Genomic DNA, 8,033 nt, shown 5'->3' with positions numbered 1-8,033 from the left:
AGTAATGAACAGTTAAGATAAAATATTTTAAAAACATTAACAACATTAAACCAGATATTTCATATATAAACTATAAAAAGACTTGTGTTAAATTTAACCATAAAAGAAACACTTTCTGGTACAACTCAGGAACATAAATGGTGGTCTACCCTTAAATCTGCACTCTTTGGTGTAGATGCAACAGTTCCTCCTTTACTTAAACCAGATGGCTCAGTCACTCACTGTCCAAAGGAAAAGGCAACCCTTTTGGCTGATGTTTTTGACAGTAAACAGAGTAATGAAAAACTTGAACTTCCTCATTCCTGTTTTCCTGAGGCTAAACTAACTAGTTTAGCTTTTCGATCTCGTGAGATTAAAGCTCTGTTGATGGACCTTGATGCTTATGGAGGTGTAGACCCAAATGGTATTTTTCCTTTGTTTTTTATAAAGACAGCAGATTTCTTAGCTCCAAAGTTATCTGTTATTTTGCGCAAGTTAGCAAGAAGAGGAGCTTTTAGCACTAGTTGGAGAATTGGTAATGTTACTCCTCTATGTAAATGTGTTTGTGGTAGCTCAAGTCCCACTGATTACCGCCCAATTTCCATAACTCCCATATTATCTAAAGTTTTTGAACGTCTTCTGGCAAAACGTCTTAATAGGTTTGCTGAAGGTAATCATCTACTCCCTAGTTTGCAATTTGGTTTTCGTAAAGGCCTTGGAGCATGTGATGCCCTTCTTACAATCTCCAATGCTGTACAGAAATCCCTTGATTGTGGTCGGGAAGTTCGTATGATTGGCCTTGATTTTAGTGCTGCCTTTGACCGTGTTAATCATGAGGCCCTTGTTTTCAAACTGAAACAGTTGGGAGTGGGTGGGTCGTTTCTTAGCATTATTATTGATTTTTTAAGTAATAGATCTCAAAGAGTTGTTGTTGATGGGCACCATAGTGATTATAGGAATGTGATATCTGGTGTTCCACAGGGTAGTGTTCTTGGCCCATTACTTTTCATACTATATACACATGACATGTGGTTTGGCCTAGAAAACAAGCTTGTTGCATATGCAGATGATGCTACTCTCTTTGCATCAATTCCATCCCCTGAATGTAGATCTAGGGTTGGTGAATCCCTTAATAGAGATTTAGCTAGAATTAGTGCATGGTGCAAATTATGGGGTATGAAGTTGAATCCTAACAAAACTCAAAGTATGATTGTAAGTAGGTCAAGGACGGTGGTTCCTCAACATCCGGATCTCAGTATTGATAATGTTTCTTTAAATATGTATGACTCTTTCAAAATTTTAGGTGTGATTCTCGACAGTAAATTTACTTTTGAGAAACATATAAGGTCTGTGTCTTCTTCAATTTCACAAAAAATAGGCTTATTGAGAAAGTCTTTCAAGATTTTCGGTGATCAATCTATTCTGAAGAAGTGTTTTAATTTTTTCATTCTACCTTGTTTTGAGTATTGTTCTCCTGTCTGGTGTTCAGCTGCTGATTCTCATCTTAATTTGTTGGACAGAAACTTATGGTCTATTAAATTTCTTATTCCTGATCTAGATATTAATCTCTGGCACCGTCGTTCAATTAGTTCATTATGTATGTTGCATAAGATTTTTCACAACTCTGACCATCCTTTACATTCAGATCTCCCTGGACAATTCTATCCTGTTCGTAATAATAGGCAGGCAGTTAATTCTAATAGCCAGGCCTTCTCCATCACGAGGCTCAATACTACGCAGTACTCTAGAAGTTTTATTCCAGCTGTGACCAAGTTGTGGAATGATCTTCCTAATCGGGTGGTTGAATCAGTAGAACTTCAAAAGTTCAAAGTTGGAGCAAATGCTTTTTTGTTGACCAGGCAGACAGTCTTTTTATAGTTTATTTATGACATATTTGTTTTTGATGTTGTTGATAGTTTATTATATGACATGTCTGTTTTGACGTTGTTTCTTATTTTAGAATGATTTATTGTTAATTTGTTCTCTTCATTTATTTATTTCCTTATTTCCTTTCCTCACTGAGCTATTTTTCCCTGTTGGAGCCCCTGGGCTTATAGCATCTTGCTTTTCCAACTAGGGTTGTAGCTTGGATAGTGATAATAATAATAATAATAATGTCTGTTCAACATAAAAACATTTGCAGCAAGTTTGAACTTTTGAAGTTCTACTGATTCAACTACCCAATTAGGAAGATCAATCCAATAATAATAATAATAATAATAATAATAATAATAAACAACGTATAAATCTATCCTATATCTTTGCAAAACGCTTTGTTTTTAAGAACTTCCAAGCTTTACAGTTACGTCGTCTAGCCTGGCGTAGCTCTCTTATCACGGACCTCTAAACAAGCAAGCAGGACTGCGGTGACTTGAACAAAGTAATGCATTTATAAAATTATATTATATGGCCTGGCACTTGGGTCAGCGATGCCCTTTATCACTTCAGTGCAAAGGGGGTGGGAAATCTATTAGTTACAAAATAAAAAGATAGACAGCAAGATGTTAAGATTTGTGGGGACGGATATAAAGGAAGCGAAGCTAGGGACTAAAGAAATAGTGCAGAGACCCTTAAAAAGAACAAAGCAAAGGAATATGAAACTTTATAGCGATAATTTACAGCATAGACGCATTAAAATTAATATTAAGGATTTGCTACTAATAATACGCAGTTTTAAGAATTTGAAACTCTTCTCTAGTTTAGAAATCTTAGGCCTGTCCACACTATCGAACATGCTCGACGGCAAACAGTGATACCAGATTCCAATGGGTAGAGAGAATAAAGATTGATGACGTCATAAGTAGAAAAGCCTTATAGTAGGGACCTGCCAATAAATAGTGCTACCAGATGGCGTGTAGCCCACTCTTCTCTCTCTATTCATTCAGCGATCAAAGAGAACATAGCGGACAACAATATTAATGCATAATAATCTCCTAAGGATAATCACCACTACGGAGTTACTTAAAGAAAAGTTCATTCGGGTCACGTGTCACCTTGCATACAATAATTACTATATTCAATAAAATATTCTTAGTAACAACTCAAAACTTTTTTTTCTATAAACTTTGTTATAAAAAAAAAAAGATATTTAGTATTTTTCTAACTCATATCCTGACAGAAGCGTACCTTCATACTCATTCTAATAATGAATTAAAAAAAAATCGATTGATTATAATTTGAGTAACAAAACCTATAAAGATAAGGCCACATCTACTTATAATTAGAAAAATAAACTCAAATTCTTCAAACTGCTAAAGTTGGCAATGGGAGAATTGTTTGAGAATTTGGAATTATGGGCATATTTAGGGAAGATTAAGAATAGAAATATCCCTGAGAGAGAGAGAGAGAGAGAGAGAGAGAGAGAGAGAGAGAGAGAGAGAGAGAGAGAGAATTAACGAGCAAAATCATATGAATATGCTTCGTTTTGAATTATTTTACGAGAAATGTAGAGTTTTGCAACTTTCCGAAACTTTTTGTGCTATCTTTTCTTGTGTGCTATCTTAGTGTCACTATCAATGAGGAAAAAAAAAGGTCACAAACTCAAAAGTAATGTGGGGCTGTTGAAGGCCCTTCCACACGAAAGGTAAATGCACGGCGGACAGACGGTTACCGATTTTATTATGTGGGTGACGATGAAGGGTGTAGATAAAGTCATAGACGAGGAAACAACCGACAAACCATATATGGGGCCGTGGCCGTGCCCATTGTGAAGTGGATGGGCTCCCGACTACTGTGACTGCACTCTGCCAAGGGTCTGACCCAATACTAGTTCGCTGGCCTGTGTCTACCGTCTGCCTTTGACTGTTCGATCTGGTAAAATCAGAGTGCCTGCCTTGCATTTGCCCCTTGTGTGGAAGGGCCTTTAAGTGTGACTATCAATGAAGAAAGAAACGTCACCTAAACACCATACAGTAATTTTGGGCTATTTACATACTAACCCCGGCCACGACTTGCTCAGAAGTTTCTAGTCGAGACAGCTTCTCGAGTTCCCGTTCTAGCTCACTCACAGGCAGTTCCCTGTTCAGCATTGCCCATTTTACCACACCCTCGTTTCTGACGTCGCCTTCATGCCTCCCACTCACCCTCCTAGCTTGTGTTGGAGCAGGATCTGGCTTCACTCCTTGTCCATAGAGGAAGCCTGGTAGTGTGGACGGTGCTTTGCAATAAAGGCCTCAAAATTTCTTAACCGACATCACTACTAGCCCATAGAACATAGTGTGGACACAACAAAGTTTTTTACTTTATTAAAAAAAAAAAAAAGTTTTTTAAATTGTAAAGCACTGTCCACAGTATCAGAAATGCTCTATGAGCAAGCAATGATGCCAGATCCCAGTCTAAAATTGTTTTTACACACATTAACAATCCTGGCTATCCAAGTATTCTAACTGGCTTATCAATTGGCAATTAATGTAGGTTCTGAATTTCATGATTGAAGCGAAATTACTTCCAAAATTAATATTTGGAATGAACTTCAAAGTCCAGTTTTATATTCCAAACTTTAGTGAAAATCATCATTATGCATAAGCTTATGTGTCCTCTTGATTCAGTGGTTTGTTATTAGCCAAGTAGGGCTCCCCAACTTTTATAAGGATAACCAGAGTGATAATTTACCAAAGTGAGCAAATTTTCATTTAATTTATGCTGCTCTACGTATTTTAAAGAGAATGATAATTTTAGTTTGGCTTTTAAAATATGGACAGCTTCAAATACTTTGCTTTCACAATATATCTCTTATCCCACACATAATACCCTGTAGTAATCGAACGTAAGTAATTTATTCCTTCTCATTCCAGTTAGGATTATGAAGTAACTATCTTGACACTTCTAGTCTAAGCAACATTATGCTCCAAAGCAACTTGAAATCTTTAATGGAAAAGTTATTTTGAACAATTCTTAGTATTTCAAGGTTAGAAAATAGAAAATCAGTGGCTAAATTATACTAAATGCAGCAGTGCAATATCAATAGACTTCATGCAGATTTGATTTAGTCTTTAGTAAACTACTATATTTTCCTAACACGTACCAGAGGTCAGTTAATGGAAAACTATATTAATAGTAACATTTCTGAATTTTGGGTTACACGTAATTTGACACTATAAAAGTTAGCCCAAGTTAAAAATTGTTGAGACTAACTTCCTCTTTAGAAGAATACGTTCGCTATGAAATTTTTATTAAATTAAACATTTATATTCTTAATTTTAAACTTGAACTTTTAAATTTTCAATTTGAATATTAGTAACCAAGGAATTTCGTATAACAAACTTTTACAAAGATAATGTTTATATTAATATAAAATGCATATATACTAAGACCTAGTACAAACTAGACAATATTCCTCATCTAAACGAGATGTAGTCGACAGTGTCTGGGATTCGCCATTTGATCCAGGGGTACGGGGAATACAGTTTTTTAAATAATTGTAAAAATATTCAAAAATGAATCTTATAATCCAATCAAACCATGCGTTATCAGTCAACCAGCATGCTGTTACTTGTAGCTTTAACGGAGTCGGAACAAAGATTTTTCTAGAAAAATAACTTCCAACACAAGCAGTTTCAGTACAAATATGAAGCCGTACCCTTTCACCACTACTCGCAGCACTTACTTCAGCCTCCATTGATTCTAGGGCAGATATAGTTAAAACTATTCAATTTCAGGGGAGATATAGTAACTTATTTAAATTTCAGGGGAGATATAGTTATAACTTACTTTCAAAAGGCTTCTTGAAATGCTGCCACAGCTTCCAGACCTACCTGTAAAAGAAGATGCATATTAACTAAAATATCAGTATTCAAAAACAATTAAAAGTTAATAATTGATAAAGCAAATTACAAAGTCATAGTAAATGATAAATTTCGGCATTATTTGCTTTTACAAAAGTTCTTAATTTCACCTTTCTCTTAAGTTACACCATTATAAATTAGTTTAACTTTACATAGAATGGTTCTAACAAAAACTAAATCTTACATTTAATTATAACCTCAACCTTGGTAATGAAAACCACATTACGAAACAGTACAGTTCCAATTTTACTTTTGTTTAAATTAACAGAATTTGAGTGCAAGCCCCTTTTGACGTACGCCATATGAGTTTCTCCCCATCAGAGGCCCCAGCCCCTGAAGGGGGAAGGATAAGCTTTCAAAATGATAAAAGTAAATAAGAAAATTATTTTCTTACCTTTGAATTCTGATGGAAAAGTAGTTATCAATGGAATCTTTCACTTTCCGCCATGGATATTTTCAGGAAATTTACTTCGTTTCACCTGAAATAAAAAAAAAATAGTTCTGAAACGGTGAACCCCTTAAGCAATATCGACAAAGACTTCCCCTCACTAAAACTGCAGTATGGACAAACTTTAGAATTAGTAAAGTATTTACATAACTATAGTATCGTGAATACCTAACTAGTACCAACGAAGCCTAATTATAGTATCGACAAAACCTTTAAAAATGAAAAAATTTAACCTTGTGTCACAAACACTAATTGCTCACTAACTTTAAATATTACTCAAAAACCCTTTAATAATTATTCACAAGGAGTACTTATAAGACCAAGAAAATTTTAAGCAGCCCCCAAACACAATTATTAGATTGATTATTCCCATAGACTAATGAACTAACAAGTACGCAAAAACTAGAAGGGTTTTCCTTACCACCGAAACACTCAAAAGGAAGATTCACAACGCAAACGAAAACATCGTCCATCCAATTCGAGAACCACCACTAAAATCACTACTATTACACAATGAGAACTAACACTCATATCACTCTTCTTTCGTCTAGAGTCTCATTTGAAAGTCATGGATGGCGTTCCCAAGTTGGGGTACTCTTGTCCAAGGATCTCAAATTCATCTGTCGATCAACCCGGTAGATGGCAACGCAAGATTTCAGTCTAAATTTTGATAACATGCTAAATGTAATTACTATTTATTTTTATATAGAGATATCATAAAATCATAAAAGCTGCTATTACTAATTTAACACAAGGACATTTTGGTTGTGATTATAGGGGGTATAACACACACATACACTCACACAAACACACATACATTTATATATGTACAGTTAGAATCAAAAGAACGCCGACACTCGGGGGATATCTTTCGTCAGATGACTCTATTGTTCCCATGACAAAAGATACAAGATGTTGCTCTTCTTACTACTTCTACGAAATGGGCGGAGATTTCTCCAACCTTAGCGAATCAAAGACAGCAAAGAGGTGTTTATGCTAGTGAAAGTATTAAAATTTTACAAATCGAGTTGCCATATTTCATTCTGTTTTATCATTTGACATTTCAAATATCCACTGCAAATACTGAATACACACATATACACACAGAAATATATATACATATATATATATATATATATATATATGTGTGTGTGTGTGTGTGTGTGTATCATGAATCCGCAAATTCATGTAGAAATTATTGGAGTATCGCAGCTAAACAATTCCTTCCGTTAACAGCAATATTAGATTACTTCGACAGAAGTCTTGTTCAAGTCACCGATGAAAGAAAAACTAATTTGAGATAAAAAAAATTATAAAAAAAAACCATACATGAGTTATACCGGCCTAAATGACATTCAGAGAGAGAGAGAGAGAGAGAGAGAGAGAGAGAGAGAGAGAGAGAGAGAGCGAGAGAGAGAGAGATTCGGCCTGAATACATCGTTTTTAATACATTTGTAGTACGTTAGTCAAAATTCGCCCGTAACTTTTTGAGTTAGGTTGGTGACAAACAAATAGACAGAGGTGAAAACATGACCTCTTTGGCGGAGGTAATAATAATAATAATAACAATAATAATAATAATAATAGTAATAATAATAATAATAATAATAATTGGACCAAAACGTAAATTTTGAGAGTTCTGACGAGGTGAATATTTGCTCGCGGACTAAGCCCTTTTATAATTTGGAATTGCAAAATATTTCTTTGGATTTATTAAACAGACGGGGCGTGACCCACGTAATTAGTTCTTACCTTCTATATTTCTGGAATTTATCCATTTATCCAAACCTACCGAAGCCTTGTAACCCTTCCAGAAACCACAT

General features: G+C 34.9%; 1 long non-coding RNA gene across 1 annotated transcript; it reads right to left on the bottom strand.

The window, feature by feature from the left end:
- Window positions 1–4,906: 4,906 nt before the first annotated feature.
- Window positions 4,907–6,714, bottom strand: LOC137653144 (uncharacterized). Its single transcript, XR_011046403.1, has 3 exons — window positions 6,632–6,714; window positions 6,157–6,241; window positions 4,907–5,732 (listed from the first exon to the last, which is right to left on the bottom strand). It is a non-coding gene; the product is annotated as an uncharacterized lncRNA (long non-coding RNA).
- Between the last annotated feature and the right edge of the window lie 1,319 nt (window positions 6,715–8,033).

Source organism: Palaemon carinicauda, chromosome 14 (assembly GCF_036898095.1).
Source record: "Palaemon carinicauda isolate YSFRI2023 chromosome 14, ASM3689809v2, whole genome shotgun sequence".
NCBI classification, from domain to species: domain Eukaryota; kingdom Metazoa; phylum Arthropoda; class Malacostraca; order Decapoda; family Palaemonidae; genus Palaemon; species Palaemon carinicauda.
Note: the sequence above shows the minus strand (reverse complement) of the source record. Positions and strands in the feature narration are given on the sequence as shown.